Below are 24,272 nucleotides of genomic sequence, written 5' to 3' on the forward strand. Positions count from 1 at the left end.
GAATTCAAAAGGCTGTCATGTGGAGGAGGAAGGACATTTGGTAACGTTGCTATGCAGGACAGAAACAGGACAAGCAGAAATGGCAACTGGCAGGCTGGGGCACAGGGTAAAGGTCCGATAATGTGGGTTGTTCAACAGCACATCAGGCTGCCCACCTGGAGATCTCGTAGGCTTGATGTCACTGCAAGCACTTCAGTTGTGGCCACAAGACCAGTTGTCAGCACATGATAGAGAAAAAAAGAGAGGATCTACTTCTCAGAATGGTAGCTGTGTTCCATGGGTTAGTTCAGGCAGTAAGAAACTGAGAACAGCTTTGATGACCTCAGTTTTTAGTTTTAGCAAGTCCAACATCCCTCTTCTTTTCTTTTGATAATAGCATCCTATATGTCAAGTGGGACAGACTCCACTCCCAGGCTCCTGGTGTGGTCACGGGATCCAGCCCAGATAGCGAAAGAGCGTCATCACCCACATTACAGTGATTAACTCAAGATAACCATGTGACCCTGCAGTTCAGCAATGCTCAAACCTTGGACTTTTATTGGAAAAGAGAAACCCTATTTCTTTTGGACTTTTAGCTATTCAAGCCTAAAGTCATCTAGGGCTGTTCCAAGGAAAGGACTGCTGGAGCATGAACTGGAAGGTCAGTAGGGAGACCACATTCTCTAGAGGCCCATCTCCTGGTGGCCTTCTTCAGGAGATGGTGTCTGCTCTTTTCTACTCTGGTGCTTTATCTACCGTGTTATGGTGACTTTGCTACTTGGTCTCTGCTCCCACAGCTGCTGGGACTACAGACTGACTAATTGTAAACCTCCTATTCAAATTCCCCAAGAAAAAGAACCTGACTGCACCAGCTAGTCATCATCCATGTGATGCACCAGCCACCATGGAATGCTGTCTTTATGTCAGGCACTGTTATGGACTGAATATTTGTGCCCCCACCTCCAAGTTCATATGCTGCAACTCTTAACCACCAAGGTGATGGTATTTGAAGGTGGAGCCTTTGGGAGGTAATTAGGTTCAGAGGAGATCATGAGGGTGCCCATGATAGGATTACTGTCCTTATGTTAGGTAGTAAGATGATGCTAAAGCTGAAACTCCAGTACTTTGGCCACCTCATGCGAAGAGTTGACTCACTGGAAAAGACTCTGATGCTGGGAGGGATTGGGGGCAGGAGGAGAAGGGGATGCCAGAGGATGAGATGGCTGGATGGCATCACTGACTCGATGGACGTGAGTCTGAGTGAACTCCTGGAGTTGGTGATGGACAGGGAGGCCTGGCGTGCTGCGATTCATGGGGTCACAAAGAGTCGGACACGACTGAGTGACTGATTTGATCTGATCTGATCTGAAGAATAATAAACAGGAGTCCAGAATGGTGGTGGCTAAAAGACAAGGAAGGGAAAAGCCTGCAAAAATAGAACAAAGGAAGGTCCGAGGGCCGGGGTGAGGACCTCAGGTAGAACAAACAGCACTCTTGGTTAGCCCAATCTACATAGGGCAGGCCCGGGGGGAGGAAAATACATATAAAAAGAGGAGCCAAAGGGCCGGGGCTCCCCTCTCTTTTCTTTGCGTCTTTGGGTCAGCATGCACTCACACTTCGAGGATGTATTTTCCAGCTACTTTCTAAATAAAATTGAGCTGTAACACGGAGCTCTAACACCGATCTGTCTAAGAGCTATAACACGGTCTGTCCAAGACCTGAGAGCTATAACACGGTCTGAGAGCTATGACATGCCGAGGGCTCTAACGTCCATCGCTTCAAATTTTTGTTGAGACAAAACCAAGGAGAATACACTTGCCTGACACTTATAAGAGGAAGACACTAGAGCTTCAAACTTCTTTTTTTATGTAATATTGTAGATGCGAAAGCATTACAGCTTTAGGCTCTCTCCTTAGATAATTAGATAATTACCAATGTTCCTTCCAATTTTAGGTTTCTACAATTCTTTTTTCCTTTTTAATTCTCTTCTAGTTGTTCTGTTTGGGTTTTTGAAGAAAGTTGCCAAACAGAAAATCTCATGCATTCTGCTCCTTCTGTCATCTACTACCCAATACCTGTCCCACTGAAGGCTTAGGCATCAGCTTTTAACAAGGGGAAGGAGATTCAAAAACAAAACCAAATCTGGAATAGCCAGGCTTGTCTAATATGACATGGCGATTCAGTCAGGTCCTAGCAGGAAAAGGATGTACTCCACAGGTCATCTGAGGAGAGTACTTCAAAGATTATTGACAAGATGTAAAGGGAGTGGCCCTCAAAGGGAGTATATCTGTAAACCATAGTGCCCCAGGCTTAGTAGCAGCTGAGTCTATTACCACTCCTAGGGCGGAAGGGATGATTGAAAGGAATGGTTACCAGAATCTAGAAAAGAAGGGGGCTGAGTGACGGCTACCTGGCAGAATTTGTGACCCTTACTTAGGATAGAGAAATACAGCTGGCCCACAGGGAAGCTTAAGGAATAAATATCCCTTGCTCCCAATCTCCTGCCAACTGGCTGAACCCAGCTGGAAGCCAGTGGCCACAAGAGCATGAAGCAGCTTTTTTGGAGTACAAAGCAGAGGAGAAGAGAGTAGGGCATGGCTCTGGAGCAGTAAACCCATGGGGGGGGGGTAATGTATTTCAGCCACATTTTCCTTCAAGTAGGCAAAAATATCTCAACACATCATAGCCCACTGATGAGTCTTCACTGCCATAGGCCAATCCAGTCCTGACAGGCACTTCTGTTGGTGGAGCCAGTTTGCCCTGCCTGAGGGTACCATGAAGTGAGAATCTGCCCTCTCCACTAAGTGAACATTGACCCTGGACAGGGAGGGCAGTCTTGAGTGATCTGTTTAAAGTGGCTATAAAGGCTCGGTTCCTGATCCTTCAGGCAATTCCCAAGAGACAGTTGAATAGACTACTTCTCTTCCTTCAGTCAAATGCCTAATTTTAATCAAAATGTGGAGAAATATTACATTTGAAAAGTAGGAAGTGAAAAATATTATAGAAAATAAAGGTCAGGTTCCTGGGAGCATTGCTTTGCACTTAAGATTAAAATAGGAATACAACTGGGGCTGAACACATAATGCTTTCCATTTTTTTAAAATTAATCCCTTAACACCTAAAGACACAAAAAATTCACTGAAATTATTCAAACCCAACAGTCAAACTAAGGCTGCTTTTTGTCTGCCCTTTTCTAGGGAGAATCTAACATGGAAGAGAAGTCTCCCATCACTCTCCCATTTAAATATTTGCCAAACATCTACTACATGCTGAGCACTGTTCTAGGTGGTAGGAACAGAAGGAATATTCCGATAGAAACAAGATCCTTCTTTCCTTTAAGCAGTTTAAATTCTAACAAGATAGACATGAAAACAGCTAACCACAATACAGGACACAATGAATACATGCTAGACGATGCTCAGGTAATTTGGGGGCAGGGTGCCAAGAAGAGATTTCATTCTGACTGCGGGAAATCAGAGATGAAGGAGGTAATGCTAGATTTGGACTTTGAAAAATGAGCAGGACATCATTAGAGGACACTGCTACTGCTAAGTCACGTCAGTTGTGTCCAACTCTGTGCGAACCCATAGACGGCAGCCCACCAGGCTCCCCCGTGCCTGGGATTCTCCAGGCAAGAACACTGGAGTGGGTTGCCATTTCCTTCTCCAATGCATGAAAGTGAAAACTGAAAGTGAAGTGGCTCAGTCGTGTCCAACTCTTAGTGACCCCATGGACTGCAGACCACCAGGCTCCTCCGTCCATGGGATTTTGCAGGCAAGAGTACTGGAGTGGGGTGCCATTGCCTTCTCTGGTTAGAGGACACAGGAGCCCACTATTAGATAAAATAACGGCACCTCAAGTCAAGGTCAAGTGTGTGCAAAGACATGGAAGCATGATGTAGTCCAGAGGGGGCAAGGCGGCACAGGTAGATGGGATGATGAAAAAGGATGTTAGCGGGAGATGGAGTGGGATAGAGGTTTGGGGTCAAATTATAGAGAATCTTAAATACCAGCTCACTTAGCTCTATTTATGAGGTAATAGGGACTCCTATAGTGCCATGTCTGGTCAGGATGAATGTTACATGTGTTTTTTGTGGTTTTATTTTGAGCATCACTGTCAATAGCTGCTGTATCTTACTGCCTTATGTCTGTGCCCGATTTGTTTCTGTGATGGTAAAATCTATAGTGCATTCATACCTAATGTCCCACATTAAATCCCTTCAACCAATGATATTAATGGCTTCAAACTGTAAATAAAATTTGGCTCACAGCACCCTCATGGATAATGGAAATAGTTCAATACCAACCAGGCAAAGGAGCTAGAATGAAAGTGGTTTGCTGGAACAAAGTAAGCTATAAATAGTCATACTGGGGCAGATAGGCCACCGTTGCTAAAAGCCCTTCCAACTAATCGGCTGAATGTTCCATAATTCAATGTGCCATACAGAGAGGGGGCCCACACAGTCAACTCGGCAAGGGAAGGAGAGGGAGCCTACTAATTAATCTCCAAGTTCTGCCATTGTAACTCACAGCAGTTTCCTTTCTACCAGGGCAATTGGTATTAAAAATGAAAAGGAAAAAATCAGTCTGCTTCCTTTATAGGCTGTATTACTTAAGCCCAAAGGCCAAATCAGGAAATGCTACACATTTTGATGTTCCAGAAGACTGGAGGATAGAAAGAAGCTTGAGTGAAATCAGAATGACCATTGCAAAGTTACCTCTCTCACTGAGATGGAAAGGAAGCCAAAGGCCCAGTTCAGTTCTTAGCAATAATGCTTCATCTGCTTTAAGGCCATTAGGAAAACAGAGCCAACTGAAAGGTCACATTTTCAGCAGTGAGCCTTTGTAACTAAATATCAAATACTGGGATGCCCTTGTGAGGAGTCCACACTGAGACTTCATATAAGCCTGGAAAGAACAGCAAACAGTCCTTGATGAGAAATGGTTGAGCTCTGCAAACACTGATCTTGGCCTGAGCAATGGCCTCTGAGCAGCTTTGAAGACAACTCTGGGGACCCTCTTTGCCTTAGCATGGGAGAGCAAATGGATGTCCAAATAACCATTCTCCACCACCCCCAGCAAAGCACACATGGGAGACAGAGCATTTAGCCAGGGATCTATATGGAGTGAATAGCCCCATCCCTGTAGTCCGTGACTAACCCTGAGGTGATACCAGTGTGTCCAGTTCTGGGTTGACTAAGGTATGATCTTGCTACAAATAGGCAGCAGAGTAAGGTCTAATTGGGTCAGAATATTCCAAATAAATTATTCACAGAAACTACATTTAGTCCCTCCTTGTTTTTATTTGTAACATTTTATGTTTTTCAAAGTAGTAATGACAAATATTTGTCAAAACTCTTTATAAACAACTCTTGATACATAAAAACCTTAAGTTTAACTGGCTGGACATATAAATGTCCAGAAGCAGAGAAAAGGGGAAATATATCTTCCCTTACTGAGGAAGCCCCAGTTTCCCCTTCCATCTCATTTACTGGGACTGCATCACAGGCCTCCACCCAAACTAATCACACAGCCAGGGACACAAGCTGCCATATTTGGCTTAGATCAGTGGTTCTCAAACTTGAGTGGTGTTTGAATCATCTAGAAGGCTTGTGGAAACCCATTGCTGGTCTCCTTCCCCAGAATTTCTGATTTAGTAGATTTGGAGTAGGCCCTAAGAACTTGCATTTAACTTTTAATTTTATTTTGGAGTACAGTTGATTAACAATATTGTATTAGTTTCAGTTGTACAACAAAGTGATCCAGTTATGTATATACATGCATCTATTCTTTTTCAAATTCATTTCTCAATTAAATTGTTACATAATATTGAGCAGAGTTCCCTGTGCTATACAGTAGGTCCTTGTTAGTTATCCATTTTACTTTTTCTTTATTTTTGATTGGAGGATAATTTCTTTATAATATGCATTGGTTTCTGCCATTCAACAACATGAATCAGCAATAAGTATATATATATCCCCTAGAACTTGCATTTCTAACAAGTTCTCAGATCAATGTTGATGCTGCAGGTCCACACGTGGAGAAAAGAGCTTAGACAAATCAAGGTTCTTCCTTAAGCTTCTCCTTAAACATACTGCTGTTTGGAGGAAAAGGAACAAAATCAGGGTTCCCTTAGCAAGGAAAAGAGAGGGTGTGCAGCTGTTAAATGGAAACCATCTTGAGCCTCCTAGGTTGGAAGCCACTAAAACCTAAACTTTTTTTTTTTCAGTTTATGATACTTTATTACAGCAGACTGAGCTTAGACAGCATATATATTTGCTTATACATATATTCACATAAATATACATTTAGATCTCTGCTTATTTCTGTATCTCTCTGTATGTTGAAAAGGCTTCGCAGGTGGCTCAGTGGTAAAAAATCTGCCTACCAATGCAAGAGACACAGGGATGTGTGTTTGATCCCTGAGATGGGAAGATTCCCCAGAGTAGGAAATGGCAACCCACTCCAGCATTCCTGCCTGGAAACTCCATGGATAGAGGAGCCTGGCAGGCTATAGTCCATGGGGTCGCAAAGAGGTAGAAGCGACTGATCACACACATACACACACACAGATGCTATACGTTGAAAACCATGAGTGCACATCAACACTTCTGAACCCAGTCCAAAACCTAAACTTTTTCACGAAGAGCCAGTGGTTGAGGTTGAGTCTGGCTTCTTGCTCTCCTGATTAGTAACACCCAACTTGGCTGCTCCCAACAGGCTCAAGGCTAGAACTTAGGCATAGCTGACTGATGCCAAAGATGGCCAATGGCCCATCAGCACAAGATGCAGCCCAGAGGACCCCATGGGAAGTAACACATTTAATGATGCACAGCTACAAGTAGCACCAGCTCTGCATCTCATTCTGGTTTAATGTCTTGGGGGAACAACTTTCATTTTCTAAGATAATGTCACAAAAAAACAAAACAGTCAATTGATGATCTTGAAACTCTTTAAACTGAAATAAGACAGATTCTACAAATATAAGCCTGGCACGGCAACCTGCATTCTATGTGCCTTCTCTGTATATACAATAATACCCAAGTAGTTAATTATGGCTATGCTGTGATCTGGGCCAAATACTATGCTCCATCGGTGCTCTGAGAACACAAACCATTCAATAATCTGTTAATTTGGTCTTTTCTTGACTGTTCCTCACAAGATAAGCTTTGCTCCCTGCACAATTTTGATTCTCATTAGTCTAGGGTTTACACTGTTTTAAGAAGGATTGTCATTTAACCAAATTCAAACATGGAGTCACTGGTGGGTGCTCTTTCTTGTTCAGAAAACCTAGTAGACAGGACAAGAAAGATTACAAAACAATGTGTGATGGGAAACTGTTGAGCCTCTTCTGCCATAAATTCCCATCCAAGCTCCCACACTAAGACAGGAGTCTCCCCTGAGTACTCTTGGGATTATAAGGGAAAGCTCTACAAGCAATGCATCGTGGGCACTTAGCTTTTCACAGGCACCTTATCACCAGGGCCCTGCGTATTTTCCCCATATATTTGAAGTGAGCCAAGAGGCACTTCTAATCTATTTGCCAATTCTGGAGGATGGTTGTTTTAAAGACAGCCTCAGCAAAATACTGAAGAAAGAGAAAATATATTGTATACTACACTAACACTGTCTTTCAACCAAAGGATATCAGCTTCTTGAACAGAGTGCTGTCAAAGACAAATCCATTAGCTGTACCTTTCTCATGTAGATTTAATAAAATTTGAAATATCAAAAGAATAAACAATGAAAGAATAAAAGTTGGCTTATCAACTGTACACATTATTGCTCTACTTCCTGCCCAGCAAGAAAACAGGAAGAAAAATATACTGATGAGAGGTAAAAGAAAAGACACCACTTTCAGTCCAGTGATTTAGTTTTGGTATGAATAACATTAAGCATTATGCCAGTGGACAGATCCACATCATATCGTTCTCTGCCTGGGCACATGACTCCAGCATAGATGATGCTGAGACAAGACCCCAGGCAAGCTCAATGATGCTCTCCATTAGAGGGAGCCTGGTGCTTCTCATCTGTCATGCTCAGCATGTAAGACCTGTCCATTTCCTGGGAGTCATCAGAGCCCCCCCCAAAAGGGGGGGGCTCTGATTCAACTCACTAGCAATGTGGAAACTAGAATTGTCACTGGAGGAGACCAGGGAAGACATACTTGGACAGTCAAGATCAAAAGTCACACTTCCTTCCAAAGAAGGCTAGGTGAAAAATATAAGTTCTTGGTCTCCAATGCAGATTTGACTAACAAGGATTTTGACAGACTCTCAGCAGGGTTTTTTATCTACAATATAATTAGATCTGCCAAACTTTATAAATCTTTACAGACAGGTTTGAAATATAGTTAGAAGCCTAAATTTTAATTTCATCAGGTATCTACTCTCCAGGAGCACATCTATGGAAATTTTAGGCTCCTTCTTGATGTTTAACTATACATTTAAATTTTAAAACACAGACTAGATATTTTTTATCAGTATAAATCCACCCACCAAGTGGGTGGGAATTCTCTACTGCATCATCCTCTGAGGCCACCCACTAACAGAAAAGGCTACCCCTCCCAGGCCCAGAACCAGGAATGTGGCAAGATGGGCAAAAGCAATCAGCTCTTCTGCAAATGCTGACAGCTACTCTATCCAGGGGCAAACACGTTTCTATAATTCTGCCAATATGATAATATATACCCAACTATTCAATGCAATTGCTGTACTTTTAGAAAAGACTTCGTTCCTTCCTTCCTTTCTTCCCTCCACTGCCTTCCTTCCATGCCTCCTACCTTCCTCCCTCTTCCAAGGCACATAAGGGTACAGCAGAACATATCACAACCTTAATTCAGATACGACAAATCATAAATTCAAATTAGAGGGCTTGCCACCACCCTGCCCACTCCCTTCTATGAACTTTATCATTTTATAGCACCTAAATTTGATCACTTATAGCTGGAAGGAAGAAATTACCAACATAAACAAATACAATCAGAGAAAATATTCAAACATGTATCACATTTCATTAAGAATAGCTTATTCAGATACATCCATAAGGAAAAGGCTGAGTAATATTTATTTCAAGCAACCCCATTTTAGAGCAGACAACTGTTCCTTTGTGTACACCTGTCCAAGTAGGAGGTTTGAGTTTAAGGAGTGGGACCGGGTTTGAAGTGAGTGACAAGCCTCAGCTCTGAGCACGTCAGAAGCCTGAATGATGCTGACGGAGTTCGAACAAGGCAGTGGGCATAAGTGGGTTCTGAAAAGAGAGCTCAGAACCAGGTAGACTCCAGCCGAGAGTCAGCCACTGTACCAACAAAAAAAGAGTACAGAGTGCCAGGAAACCAAACAGGTCACACCAAGAGAGAACAGAGAAAGGTGAGCCAGAAAACAGGGAGGCATAGACAGGGTCCAGAGTGGCCTCCACAGTCTGTATAGATTATGTTGTTTTTCCCCCAAGGCTGCCCCCACCTGTCTGTTTCGAGAGCAGAAGTTCTATCAGTTTAACATCTCTAATTTACCAATGGACTGCACCTTGTGGACCCTATGACTCTTAGAATTAATTAAATTTCCCATTTTCTTCTGGTCACCAAGAAGCTTAAAGCTTAGTTTGTTGCCCGCTTGCAAGTACAGATAACTTTTTGTCATATGTTTCTCTGTACTAACTTTAGCCTGATATTACTCTGGTGTTAACATGACTATCCTTTCACCTCACCCAGAATCTTTCATATATTTCTGCTAATTACCTTAAATATTAGCAATAAGGACCATTAGGCAATTAAGCATACTTCCTCTTATATGAGTGATCTGTATGGCAAGACTTTGGCTTCAGTCCATTCTTTGAAGCTCAGAACACATTTTATCATAGAAATTACTTAGAAAGCCTATCTCACACAAGCCTATTTAAACTTATGCTGTAAGCATACTCAAGCATTCTCTTTGTTGGCTGTGTTTCCAAGCATCAGTTTTTCACCTGGTGCATACTAAGTTATTTATTAGTAATCCAAACTCGTCAATGAGCTGGATATCTAATTTGAGATTCTATTTTTCATAAAGATCCCTTTCTGGATACCTTCCAACTTCTAAGTTATGCATCAAAGAATGGTGTGAGATAAAGTAGACTCAAGAAAAAACTGTGCAGGTTAAAGAAAACATTAAAATAAACAGAACTCCCTTATACATTCACAAAGCCACTTTTATCAATTACTAGCAAGATAACTAGTCCTTAATGGAACATTCTAGTTAAGTTACAGAGGCACTGTCTTGAATATGGTTCAGGTATTGAGAGAGGTCTGACTGTGACATTTGTCACCCATTCGTCCTCAGAGTGTTTTGGCTAACTAGCTGACAGGGCAGAAATTCTCTTCTTATATCATACCCTGACACCACCCATTCATGGGAGAGAGTCCTCCTCCAGGTACAGACCCAAGAATGTGTCCAGATAGTCAAAACCATCAGCTCTCCTGGGAATGCTGACAGCTACTTTATTCAGGGGTGAAAAAGACAACGGCTTCTCACCGATGGGTAAGCACCCTTCAACCACATGCCAAATCACACACTTGGGAATACTTTGCAGAGTGGGTGCATGAAAACTTTGTTGAATTAATAAATGATATTAGCTGGAACTACAGGATCTGAGAACAAAGGACAATAGGAGGAGGAGGAAAAGAAAGAGGAGAAGAAAAATAATGAAATTATTTTCCTGAACAAAAGCTGGCTTTGGACAAATTATAGGATTTGAGACAAAAACTGATTTGGATCATGATTTCAGCACTTGTAAACTCTATAAACTTGCTTTCCTTCCTGTTAAAAAGGAGAGTTATCCCTGATGCTATCTAGGGCCAACCACTCCCTGGTACACAAATCCTTCCATTCCTTCCTTCTCAAAGTTTTTGATCTTGCCTCTCTCCTAAAATTGTCTGTTTCTTCCTCCAAACCAGATTGCTCCTGATACCATTCACAGATGCTATAAAAACTCCAATTAAAAAAAAAAAGATCTCCCTGACCCAAAATCCCTCCAGCCACCATGCTATTCGCTCACACACAATAGAAATCCTCTAAAACGTACTAATTGCTTGGATCAGATCTTCCTCTGGCTGCCTAAATATAGCTTTTGTCAAGGCCATGGGTTTCATCTTACTAAATCCAGTGGTCAGTTTTCAGCTTACCTTGCTGAAGCTAATTCCAACAAAGGTGTGTGCTCCCCATTCCACAGCATGGAGCTGTGATGAGAGATGCCTGATGAACTAGAAATTACCTTTCTAAGCAACTCTTACCAGCCCCACAGCCATGTGTGGCCATTAAACTAGTTTTTAACGATGGACAGAGATTAGATCATAAAAGATCTTACAGAGCATGGTAAAGAGTTTGGATTTTATTCTGCAGTTGGTAGGCAATCATTGGATTGTTTTAAGCAAGGCCTTCCTTCTCCTTGAACCTGAAAAGCTCATTCCTGGGAGAGTCCTCAGTGTTTACTTTTACTTATTCCCTCTTGCCATTGATCTTTGCATAGCCAGCTACTTCTAACCTTTACAGGTCTCTGGTCAAAGCCATCCCCACTAACTTACCTATTCAAAAAGAGGGTGCCTTACACCCTCCTCACTCTAACATATGTTTCCCCATAGCACTTATCATTGCTGACATTACACATTCCATTCACTTATTCTCAGACTTCAAAGTACATCAGAATCATCTGGGCACTTGCTAAAAATACATATTTATGTCCCAAATCCCCAGAAATTGGGAGATTTGAAAGGTACCCAGCAATCTGCATGTAACCAGATGACTCTGAGCCACAGATAGGCACCTCAGATAGGTACATGGACTCCTGGTCCAGTCAAAGAAGTACTGCCCTCCATACTTGGCCCCTGGCATGAAAATGATACATTTTCAAAGAGAATGAATTTCTGCTAAGGGAGAACTTTTATTATATGGGACTATACCTGGCTTAACTAGAAGAAAAGAACCATCTGGCTGGGCAGCTGGTTTCTCCAGAACATTTCTGAATTATTCCAACTGCACAAACCCTGTTCCTAAAGCCCTAAAGTCATTGTATAACTTTGAGTATATTACTTTACCCCTGTGGCCCTCCACTGTCACTTCTATAAAATAAGATTATATTGAACTAGGTGTTATCTTTGATCCTCTCAACCCCAGGAGTCTTAAACCACAGGTACTCATTTTACAGTGCGTATACCCTTAAGCAATAATCTGCAATAAGAGATCAACACTGAGCAACAGAGAGGTTTGTTACAAAGGGGAAATGTCATTATAGACCCCCAGAACTACACAACAACTTCCCATGGCACTAAATAGCTAGTTGAAGTACTTTTGTTAGCTGAGTCTTGCACAACTGCTAAGGAGTTCTGAACATTTGATCATAAACATTTCTGTGCGGAAATGCTAAGAACCAGGACAGGCACAACTGCACCAAAAAGGATAAAGAAGGGAGCCCCTCCCCAAGCAAGAAAATAATTAAAATAGAGATGCTACATTGCAATGAGTAAACTCCACAAACTCTAACTGCAAGACACAGAGGATTAGAGTGTTATTATTCCATTGATTACAAACTGTCAAATAGTACAATTTTGTTAAGGCATTCAAGGGAGAGACATGAAGAGGGGAAAAAAGAGTTTCCCCAAGATGACAGCATCAAGACAATATGGATAAGGGATGTAAAAGAACTGAGAAATGGCAGTAATGACCAAATTACTTGCTGGGCCAAGTACTGAGCTGGGCATCGAAGATACAAAGATGGTTAGAAAATAGCGTGTGTCCTCAAGGCACTGAAACCACAAGCAGACAATAGCAATATAGTTCAGCAGGGACACAGAGGAGGCTGTGCTCCACTCTGCTGGGGAAGGGCCAGAGGAGGCTTCCCGCAGGAGATGATGCTTGAACTCAGACTTAAAGGATGAATAAGGAGTTTGCCTAGAGGTAGAAGGAAAAAATGCCTACCTGGTACAGAAATAATACAGGAAGATACTAACTGTGTTATTGTGTTAGTACTTTTCTCTTTGCCATAGAATTCAGCCTGAATATGAATCAGCTTTGTGAGTTAACTTTGACCAGTAGAATGCCACAGAAGTGGCAGTGTGTCAGCTCCAAGCCTAGCTCTCATGAGGCTTTGCACACTTTCATCACCAACTCAGACCCTTGCAATCACCATGTGAACAAGCCTGAGCTAACTTTCAGGAAGATGAGCAGCCACATGGAAGAGAGCTCTCCTAGATCAGCCAGCCCCAGCCAGTCTGCCAACTAACCACAGATGCATGTCCAAGTGAAGCCAAGATCTTGAATACAAGATTGCTAGTTTTTCTCCTGGTCAGCCATAGACTCATGAACAATAATAAATGATTGTTGTTTAAAGCTAGTGAATTCTGAAATGGTTTCTCATGCATCTGTAGTTAATTGAAAAAGCTCCTTGCAACTTGAGTTTACAATTTCATTAGACAAGGCTAAGAAAAAGAATAATAATATGAGTCCTAACAATGCATTGGAGAAGGAAATGGCAACCCACTCCAGTGTTCTTGCCTTGAGAATCCTAGGGACGGCAGAGCCTGGTGGGCTGCCATCTATGGGGTCGCACAGAGTCGGACACGACTGAAGCGACTTAGCAGCAGCAGCAACAGTGTAGTAATCAGTCTCTTGGAGTTTCCATTAATTGTTTTAAACTATCATGGTTTCAAGTCCTTCAATAAGGCAATGCTCATCCCCTAGATCAGCATCACAGACAAGCTGAAACAAAAGACTATAGGGTAGAAAGGAAAAATCTTTTCTTGTTATCATTCTGTTAACCAATGCCCACCATGTTCCTCACCTCCCCTGCTTGTTTTTGATCAAACTCAGTAAATGAAACCACAGAAGCAACCTCCTAGAAGAGGTCTAAAATAGGAAAAGTACAATAGTATTCCCCTTTCTTACCAAATACTTTCAGATGCCATATACACAAATAATTAAACATAAAATGTTGGGTTTCTTTTACTGCCTATATTAACTTTTAGTTTAGAAGTTGCCTGGTCTTGATGGTCTCAAGTAGACTCAACTCCTACTTCCTGACTTTGAGTATTAGTACACACTGGAAGTTTTCCATGATTATATCAAATTGAGTCCAAGTGGCCCACTGAGACAATTTAATCATCTGAATGCCCAACTATGAAGAGTGACTTTAGGGGATTCCGGTAGAACTACATGTCCAAGGATAAATCCCCAACACCTCTCTGTTCCTACATCCTCTGTATTCTTTCTCCATGCAAAAATCAGAAAATATTTTTTTTCCCTCTAGAAGAAAACATGAAATTAAAAAATTACTATAAGCTCCTTCTTATCCAAGCTTAATTAATATAACTCATCATTTATGATTCAGCATGGACAAGACACCTACCCCAGAGAAAATACATCACGATCCTAAAAAGTCTGTTTATTCAGTTTTGGGTTACAAAAATTTTCTCTGAGTAGATGAAAAATGGCAGTATATGTACAACCCAGTAAGCTAAACAAAGAGCTTTGTTAGCTGACATGTCAGTCTATGGGCAAGGTTGTAAAGAAGATAAAATTTGTTCACAATTTCAGAATACTCCATTGCTTTCTGTCATTCAGTTCAGTTCAGGTCAGTTCAGTCCCTCAGTCATGTCAGACTCTTTGCAACCCCATGGACTGCAGCATGCCACGCCTCCCTGTCCATCACCAACTCCAGGCGTTTACTCAAACTCATATCCATTGAGTTGGTGATGCCATCCAACCATCTCATCCTCAGGTGTCCCCTTCTCCTCCTGCCTTCAATCTTTCCCAGCATAAGGATCTTTTCCAGTAAGTCAATTCTGTGCATCAGGTGGCCAAAGTATTGGAGTTTCAGCTTAGCACCAGTACTTCCAAAGAATATTCAGGACTGATTTCCTTCAGGATGGACTGATTGGATCTCCTTGCAGTCCAAGGGACTCTCAAGAGTCTTCTCCAACACCACAGTTCAAAAATATCAATTCTTTGGAGCTCAGCTTTCTTTATAGTCCAATTCTCACATCCATACATGACTACTGGAAAAACCATACCCTTGACTAGAAGGACCTTTGTTGGCAAAGTAATGTCTCTGCTTTTTAACATGCTGTCTAGGTTGGTCATAACTTTTCTTCCAAGGAGTAAGCGTCTTTTTATTTCATGCCTGCAGTCACCACCTGCAGTGATTTTGGAGCCCAGGAAAATAAAGTCTGACACTGTTTCCACTGTTTCCCCATCTATTTGCCATGAAGTGATGGGACCAGATGCCATGATCTTAATTTTCTGAATGTTGAGCTTTAAGCCAACTTTTTCACTCTCCTCTTTCACTTTCATCAAGAGGCTCTTTAGTTCTTCTTCATTTTCTGCCATAAGGGTGGTGTCATATGCATATCTGAGGTTATTGATATGTCTTCCAAAAAATCTTCATTCCAGCTTGTGCTTCATCCAGCCCAGCGTTTCTCATGATGTACTCTGCATATAAGTTAAATAAGCAGGGTGACAATATACAGCCTTGATGTACTCCTTTTCCTATTTGGAACCAGTCTGTTGTTCTATGTCCAGTTCTAACTGTTGCTTCCTGACCTGCATACAGATTTCTCAAGAGGCAGGTCAGGTGGTCTGGTATTCCCATCTCTTGAAGAATTTTCCACAGTTTATTGTGATCCACACAGTCAAAGTCTTTGGCATAGTCAATAAAGCAGAAATGGATGTTTTTCTGGAATTCTCTTGCTGTTTCGATGATCCAACAGATGATGGCAATTGGATCTCTGGTTCCTCTGCCTTTTCTAAAACCAGCTTGAACATCTGGAAGTTCATGGTTCATGTACTGTTGAAGCCTGGCTTGGAGAATTTTGAGCATTATTTTGCTATCATGTGAGATGAGTGCAATTGTGCAGTAGTTTGAGCATTCTTTGGCATTGCCTTTCTTAGGGATCAGAATGAAAACTGACCTTTTCCAGTCCTGTGGCCACTTCTGAGTTTTCCAAATTTGCTGGCATACGGAATGCAGCACTTTCACAGCATCATCTTTCAGGATTTGGAATAGCTCAACTGGAATTCCATCACCTCCACTAGCTTTGTTCATAGTGATACTTCCTAAGGCCCACTTACTTCACATTCCAAGATGTCTGGCTCTAGGTGAGTGATCACACAATCATGATTATCTGGGTCGTGGAAGATCTTTTTTGTACAGTTCTTCTGTGTATTCTTGCCACCTCTTCTTAATATCTTCTGCTTCTGTTAGGTCCCTACCATTTCTGTCCTTTATCGAGCCCATCTTTGCATGAAATGTTCCCTTGGTATCTCTAATTTTCTTGAAGAGATCTCTAATCTTTCCCATTCTATTGTTTTCCTCTATTTCTTTGCGTTGATCACTGAGGAAGGCATTCTTATCTCTCCTTGCTATTCTTTGGAACTCTACATTCAAATGGGTATATATTTCCTTTTTTCCTTTGCTTTTGGCTTCTCTTCTTTTCACAGCTATTTGTGAGGCCTCCTCAGACAGCCATTTTGCTTTTTTGCATTTCTTTTTCTTGGGGATGATCTTGCTTCCTGTCTCCTGTACAATGTCATGAACCTCTGTTCATAGTTCACCAGGCACTCTGTCTATCAGATCTAGTCCCTTAAATCTATTTCTCACTTCCACTGTATAATTTTGTTAGGGATTTGATTTAGGTCATACCTGAATGGTCTAGTGGTTTTCCCTACTTTCTTCAATTTAAGTCTGAATTTTGCAATAAGGAGTTTTTGATCTGGGCCACAGTCAGCTCCTTGTCTTGTTTTTGCTGACTGTATAGGGCTTCTCCATCTTTGGCTGCAAAGAATATAATCAATCTGATTTCAGTGTTGACCATCTGGTGATGTACATGTGTAGAGTCTTCTCTTGTGTTGTTGGAAGAGGGTGTTTGCTGTGACCAGTGCATTTTCTTGGCAGAATTCTGTTAGCCTTTGCCCTGCTTTATTCTGTACTCCAAGGCCAAATCTGCCTGTTACTCCAGGTGTTTCTTGACTTCCTACTTTTGCATTCCAGTCCCCTATAATGAAAAGGACATCTTTTTTGGGTGTTAGTTCTAGAAGGTCTTGTAGGTCTTCATTGAACCATTTCACTTCAGCTTCCTCAACATTACTGATCGGGACATAGACTTGGATTACCGTGATATTGAATGGTTTGCCTTAGAAATGAACAGAGATCATTCTGTCGTTTTTGAGATTGCATCCAAGTACTGCATTTCAGACTCTTTTGTTGACCATGATGGCCACTCCATTTCTTCTGAGGGATTCCTGCCTGCAGTAGTAGATATAATGGTCATCTGAGTTAAATTCACCCATTCCAGTCCATTTCAGTTCGCTGATTCCTAGAATGTCGACATTCACTCTTGCCATATCCTGTTTGACCACTTCCAATTTGCCTTGATTCATGGACCTGACATTCCAGGTTCCTATGCAATATTGCTCTTTATAGCATCGGACCTTGCTTCTATCACCAGTCACAGCCACAGCTGGGTATTGTTTTTGCTTTGGCTCCATCCTTTCATTCTTTCTGGAGTTATTTCTCTACTGATCTCCAGTAGCATATTGGGCACCTACTGACCTGGGGAGTTTCTCTTTCAGTATCCTATCATTTTGCCTTTTCATACTGTTCATGGGGTTCTCAAGGCAAGAATACTGAAGTGGTTTGCCATTCCCTTCTCCAGTGGACCACATTCTGTCAAATCTCTCCACCATGACCCACCCGTCTTGGGTTGCCCCACGGGTATGGCTTAGTTTCATTGAGTTAGACAAGGCTGTGGTCCTAGTGTGATTAGATTGACTAGTTTTCTGTGAGTATGGTTTCAGTGTGTTTGCCCTCTGATGCCCTCTTGCAACACCTACCGTCTTACTTGGGTTTCTCTTACCTTGGGCGTGGGGTATCTCTTCATGGCTGCTCCAGCAAAGCGCAGCCATTGCTTCTTACCTTGGACGAGGGGTATCTCCTCACTGCCACCCTTCCTGATCTTCAATGTGGGATAGCTCTTCTAGGCCCTCCTGCACCCGCGCAATATGGCACATGGAACACAGCATCTTATTTTGTTCCTTCTAAAACCCCACTGAACAATAGTCAGGAGGGTTTTTTCCCTCAAAAAAAAATATATAAAACACATATTATAAAATTGCATAGAACTAAACACATACACTGCTGCAGTCCATGGGGTCCATGGGGTTGCAAAGAGTCGGACATGGCTGAGCGATTGAACTGAACTAACGGAAACACACACACAAGGAGGACATGGCGACCCACTCCAGTATTCTTGCCTGGAGAATCTTAATAGACAGAGGAGCCTGGTGGGCGACAGTCCATGGGGTCACAAAGAGTCGGACACGACTGAGCGACTAAGCACAGCACACAGCACAGCAAACACACACACACACACACAAGTACATGTAAAACTGATGAAATCCGAATAAGATCAGTGGATTATGTCAGTTTCCTGATTCTGATATTATATTAGGCAAGATATTTTAATTAGGAAAGCTCAGTGAAGGATATATGGAATTTCTCAGAAGTCTTCTTTTATTTCTCAAATTGACATATAATTTGATGTACAACATTGAATTATTTTTTATAATTACACATAAATCTAAAATTATCTCAAAATAATAAATCTAATCAAAAAAATAAACCTGCAAAATTAGGAAGAAAAAGAATGGGTAACATCAGTAAAATTTTGGAAGCAATCAAGTAGATAGATATGAGATAACTGTCTCTGCTGACTCCAGAAACCAATTCCAAGACAGCAGTAGGAAAGTTGAGAAGCAACCTTATTTAACCACAGAATCTTCAGAAGGTTTGGGAACTGGTAACAAAAAGCCCCCTGGTAATGCAGCCCCTTGAAGAGGGAGTGAAGGCTAATGAAAGCAGGATCTGATAGACTCTTGTAGAAGCAGTTAGGTCCCTAGAACCCCTCCCTCTTCGCTGCCCCCCTTCCCCATTCTTCCTCCTACACACTGCCAGAGACTGTTCTGGGGTGAGTAAGGCAAAAAACCTCTGTACTGGGGACTCTGGTAGCAGACGAGTGAGGTAAACAGAGAAGCAAAGTCAATGAATGGATACAACCAATGAAAACCCCTCTACCATTTTTACCTTCTTGACTCCTTGACCCTTGACAGCCAAGAATTTACTCTCCAGGCTGGAAACTAAAAGAATAATTTGAGTGGAATATGACTAGCCCAAGAGAAAACACATGGAGATATTGAATACAGAAGTATACTAATCAAGATTCAGTCCGGAAATCAGAGCCACTGTAAGTATTAAGGGACCAAGGATTTTTTTCTTAGGAATTAGAGTTTGCACAAATATGGGAGGAGCTGGGGAAATGGAAGTCTGGAGGAGGGGAATCAGAAGATCAGGGAAAATGACTACCGGCTGTGATAGAATAAAATAGTAATTACCAAAGACATCCACAGCCTACCCCCCGCCCCTGCCCCAGAACATGTTCCCTTACATGGCAATAGAAACTTTGTAGGTGTGATTAATCTAGGGATTCTGAGTTGGGAGATTATCCTGGATTATCCAGATGGGCCCAGTATTATCACAGAAATACTTATAAGGGGGAGGCAGGAGGATCAAAATGAGAAAAAGGAGATTTGAAGACAGACCACAAGTTGTAGTGATGGGTTTTGAAGATGAAGGAGTCAGGAGCCAAGAAATGTATTAATAGTTGGCCTCTAGAAGCTGAAAAAGGCATGGAAATGGATTTCTCCCCTGAAGCCTTCAGAAGAAACACCTTAATTTTAGAATTCTGACTCTAGAATTATAAATTTTTGTTGTTTTAAACCAGTATTTTTGATATAATTTGTTACAGCAGACATAGACAACAAATACACTCACAACATCTTGAAGCAAGGGTATAGATGAAACTTATAGGAAATTTTGAGAAAAAGTACATGTTTGATCATCCAAGTGGAATGGTGCATGTATGACCCATGGCAGGTCTGTAGAAGCTATGGCCTCTATGAGCACTGTGGTCAAGTGCTTGATGAATTGAGGTTACTCTCAGTTAGCAGGTTCAGTAGGCAAGAGGAGAGACTGGAGACATTGCATTATACCTATATGTCATTGTCTCTGATCACTGCGACATCTGAGAGTAACAGCTCCTACTTCAACTCCACTTTCCCAATCTTACACAAGTTTGCCTCTTTGCTCAAGCTAATCATACAGGAAAAGGGGATCCAGAAAAGGTAATTTCCAATCTTAAATAGGAGCAGTAACACCAACATGACAAAATACAGTCAAGCTCTGAGATTTCCCTAAAAAGGGCTCAGATAGCTCAACCCTCAGCAAAGCTCAAAGTCAACAAGCCCCACCCCTATGCTCAGAGCTCTCAATCACAATTTTAGTTTCTCACTTTCCTGGTGGCTCAGATGGTAAAGAATCTGCCTACAATCCACGGTTTGAATAGTCCCTGGAGAAGTGAATGGCAACCCACTACAGTATTCTTGCCTGGAGAATTCCATGGACAGAGGAGTCTGGTGGGCTACAGTCCATAGGGTTCCAAAGAATCGGACATGACTGAGCAGCTAAAAATTTCGCTTTCTTTTTATATATAAGCAAACAATCTAAGATTATCAAACTGGGTAATGACAGAATGATCTCTGTTCATTTCCAAGGGAAACAATTCATTATCACAGTAATCTAAGTCTATACACCAACCAGTAATGCTGAAGAAGCTGAAGTTGAATGGTTCCATGAAGACCTATAAGACCTTCTAGAACTAACAGCAAAAAAAGATATCCTTTTCATCATACGGGACTGGAATGCAAAAGTAAGAAGTCAAGAGATACCTGGAGCAAAGGCAAATTTAGCCTTAGAGTACAAAATGAAGCAGGGTAAAGACAGAGTTTTCTGAAGAGAATGCACTGGTCAAAACAAATACCCTCTTCCAACAACACAAGAGAAGACTCTACACATGGATATCACCAGATGCTCAATACCGAAATCAGATTGATTATATTCTTTGCAGCCAAAGATGGAGAAGCTCTATACAGTCAGCAAAAATAAGACTGGGAGCTGACTGTGGCCCAGATCAAAAACTCCTTATTGCAAAATTCAGAATTAAATTGAAGAAAGTAGGGGAAACCACTAGACCATTCAGGTACGACCTAAATCAAATCCCTTATGATTGATTATACTGTGTAAGTGACAAATAGATTCAAGATATTAGATCTGATAGAATGCCTGAAGAACTATGGACAGAGGTTTGTGACATTGCACAGGAGGCAGTGATCAAGACCATCCCCAAGAAAAAGAAATACAAAAAAGCAAAATGGCTGTCTGAGGAGGGCTTACAAATAGTTGTGAAAAGAAGAGAAGCGAAAACCAAAGGAGAAAAGGAAAGATATAAGCATCTGAATGCAGAGTTCCAAAGAATAGCAAGAAGAGATACAAAAGCCTTCCTCAGCGATCAATGCAAAGAAATAGAGGAAAACAATAGAATGGGAAAGACTAGAGATCTCTTCAAAAAAATTAAAGATATTAAGGGAATATTTCATGCAAAGATGGGCTCAATAAAGGACAGAAATGGTAGGGACTTAACAGAAGCAGAACATATTAAGAAGAAGTGGCAAGAACACACAGAAGAACTATACAAAAAAAGATCTTCATGACCCAGATAATCAGGATGGTGTGATCATTCACCTAGAGCCAGACATCCTGGATGTGAAGTCAAGTGGGCCTTAGGAAACATCACTACAAACAAAGCTAGTGGAGGTGATGGAATTCCAGTTGAGCTATTTCAGATCCTGAAAGATAATGCTGTGAAAATGCTGCACTCCATATGCCAGCAAATTTGGAAAACTCAGAAGTGGCCACAGGACTGGAAAAGGTCAGTTTTCATTCCAACCCCAAAGAAAGGCAATGCCAAACAATATTCAAACTACCACACAATTGCACTCATCTCACATGCTAGCAAAGTAATGCTCAAAATTCTCCAAGCCAGGGTTCAACAGTACATGAACCATGAACTTCCAGATGTTCAAGCTGGATTTAGTAAAGGCTGAGGAGCCAGAGATCAAATTGCCTATATCCGCTGGATCACAGAAGAAGCAAGAGAGATCCAGAAAAACATCTACTCTGCTTTATTGAAAATGCTAAAGCCTTCCACAACAAACTGTGGAAAATTCTTCAAGAGATGAGAATACCAGACCATGTTAACTGCCTCCTGAGAAACCTGTATGCAGGTCAAGACACAACAGTTAAAACTGGACATGGAACAACAGACTGGTTCCATATTGAGGAAGGAGTACATCAAGGCTGTATATTGTCACCCTGCTTATTTAACTTATATGCAGAGTACATCAAGAGAAATGCCAGGCTGGATGAAGCACAAGCTGGAATCAAGATTGTAGGGAGAAATATCAATAACCTCAGATATGCAGATGACACCACCCTTATGGCACAAAGCGAAGAAGAACCAAAGAGCCTCTTGATGAAAGTGAAAGAAGAGAGTGAAAAAGTTGGCTTAAAACTCAACATTCAAAAAATGAAGATCATGGCGTTTGGTCCCATCACTTAATTGCAAATGGATGGGGAAACAATGGAAACAGTGACAGACTTTACTTTTTGGGGGCTCCAAAATCACTGCAGATGGTGACTGCAGCCATGAAATTAAGACACTTGCTCCTTGGAAGAAAAGCTGTGACCAACCTAGACAGAATATTAAAAAACAGATTTTACTTTGCCGACAAAGGTCCATCTAATCAAAGCTATGGTTTCTCCAGTAGTCACGTAAGGATGTGAGAATTGGACTATAAAGAAAGCTGAGAATCAAAGAATTGATACTTTTGAACTCTGGTGTTGGAGAAGACTCTTGATAGTCCCTTGGACTGCAAGGGGATCTAATTAGTCAATTCTCAAGGAACTCAGTCCTGAATATTCATTGGAAGGACTGATGCTGAAGCTGGAACTCCAATACCTTGGCCACCTGATTCAAAGAACTGATTCATTGGAAAAGACCCTGATGCTGGGAAAGATTGAAGGCAGGAGGAGAAGGGGATGACAGAGGATGTGATGGCTGAATGGCATCACCGACTTGATGGCCATGAGTTTGAGTAAGATCTGGGAAGCTGGTGATGGACAGGGAGGCCTGGCCTACTGCAGTCCATGGGGTCGCAAAGAATTGGACACGACTGAGTGATTGAACTGAATGGGCTCTACCAAGAAGTGAACCAAGAAAGGGAAATACACTTGGACCAGTAAAAAGAAGGAATCAAAGTGGCACCACTATCAAGTCACATAATTATCATTTGTTTTTAGTGGTTGAAATAATTAGAACTAGTCTCTTGGCAAGCTTGATGATTATAATACAATATTGTTGTCTATACTCACTAAAAAAAATTAAAGAAAGAAATAGTGGTATCATGAACCTCCGATAAATGTCTTTGGTATATATATGTAGGCCCACAGTCATGGCCAAACTGTTGATGTATGCATGCAGGCCCCTATTCACAGGATTCTCTAGGCAAGAATACTGGAGTGGGTTGGCATTTCCTTCTCCACAAACTATTGATAGTGGCATGCAAAATAGATAAAGCTAATCTGTGATAATAAAAGCCTAATTAGTAACTGCCTGTCTAGATGTGTGGGTAATGATGAAGAGGGAGCAGAAGATGAAATTCTGGGGCACTGGTGATCTTTTCTATCTTAACTGGGTGGTAGTTACATGGTATGTAAAGATTTGTCATCTGGAACTTAAAATGTGTGTACTTTATAATTGTCAAAGTAAAACAAAAAATATCTAAAAATGAGTTTTAAAAAGAAAGAAAGAAAGGAGTCCAGGTCAGAAGGCAAACCCCATTCATGGGATGAGCATACAGACAACACCAGGATGTCAACTGTGCAAAAGACTCTAAGAGCATGCAATCCAATGGGGACATTTGAAGCCACCAGGAGTGTCTCAAAAAAAAGTGGAGTTGACAGATTACTCGATGTGATTAACTTTGTAAAATCTCATGTTGAGAAACTGTTGGAAGTCAATAGGTACCAAGAAAATTAAGCAAATTTTAAAGAGCAATTCTTAATTTCAGGGTAAAAGTATAAAAATATAATCATAGTGGACTATATGGTTGGTGTCCTTAGCCAACTTTTAACTACCAGCATTTGCACACAGCAGACTGGAAGTGTTGAGGAACTAACAATCCTTGGGTACAGCCCTCCACAGACTTCTGACAGGAGTTACTTTATCAACAGCCCAGCTTCCTCACCCTCCAGGTGGGATGCCATGAGTGGTATGTTCCACACCATTTCCCAGAATGTCCCTCCCTGAGACTAAAGTTC

General features: G+C 41.5%; 1 protein-coding gene across 1 annotated transcript in view; it reads right to left on the reverse strand.

Annotated features, from left to right (window-relative positions):
* Window positions 1-24,272, reverse strand: part of KCNAB1 (potassium voltage-gated channel subfamily A regulatory beta subunit 1) — a 444,529-nt gene that overhangs the window by 311,806 nt on the left and 108,451 nt on the right. The window lies entirely within an intron of this gene.

This window comes from Bos javanicus, chromosome 1 (genome assembly GCF_032452875.1).
Source record: "Bos javanicus breed banteng chromosome 1, ARS-OSU_banteng_1.0, whole genome shotgun sequence".
NCBI classification, from domain to species: Eukaryota; Metazoa; Chordata; class Mammalia; order Artiodactyla; family Bovidae; genus Bos; species Bos javanicus.